Below are 539 nucleotides of genomic sequence, written 5' to 3'. Positions count from 1 at the left end.
TCAGTGCTTTCAGCACCGCCCTCTGGCGGTCAGTAGGGATGAAATAGAACCGGAAGGTACAGGATGAGGAACCGGATAGGACAGGAAACCAATGAGTCCGGTTGCATAGGAACCAGCTGAGTGTAATCAGGGGAATGCTGAACAGCCAGGGAGAGCCTGAGCAGCAAACAGAGGGAAGGAGACTGATAAACACAGATGGAGCTGAACAAGACTCAAAGGGATCCACAAATCAGACAGGGAAACCCTAACAATGTAACGTGTAGAGATTTATTATTAGCTGTTTGTTAGAGCAATGAGACACACAATGCAATACGGAAGCGCATTGCTATCACGCAGGAAAAAAATTTTTTCGAGTGCTATCACGTTATAACGTGATAGTATCTTGTTAAAACGTGATAGTATCTCGTTACAACATGATAGTTATCTCGTTAAAACGTGATAGTATCTCGTTAAAACGTGATATGTATCTCGTTAAAACGTCATACCTATCTCGTTAAAACGTGATAGTATCTCGTTATAACGTGATATGTATCTCGTTA

This window comes from Poecilia formosa, unplaced genomic scaffold, assembly GCF_000485575.1.
Source record: "Poecilia formosa unplaced genomic scaffold, Poecilia_formosa-5.1.2 Scaffold338, whole genome shotgun sequence".
In the NCBI taxonomy this organism is placed as follows: Eukaryota; Metazoa; Chordata; class Actinopteri; order Cyprinodontiformes; family Poeciliidae; genus Poecilia; species Poecilia formosa.
This window is presented reverse-complemented; position numbering follows the sequence as displayed.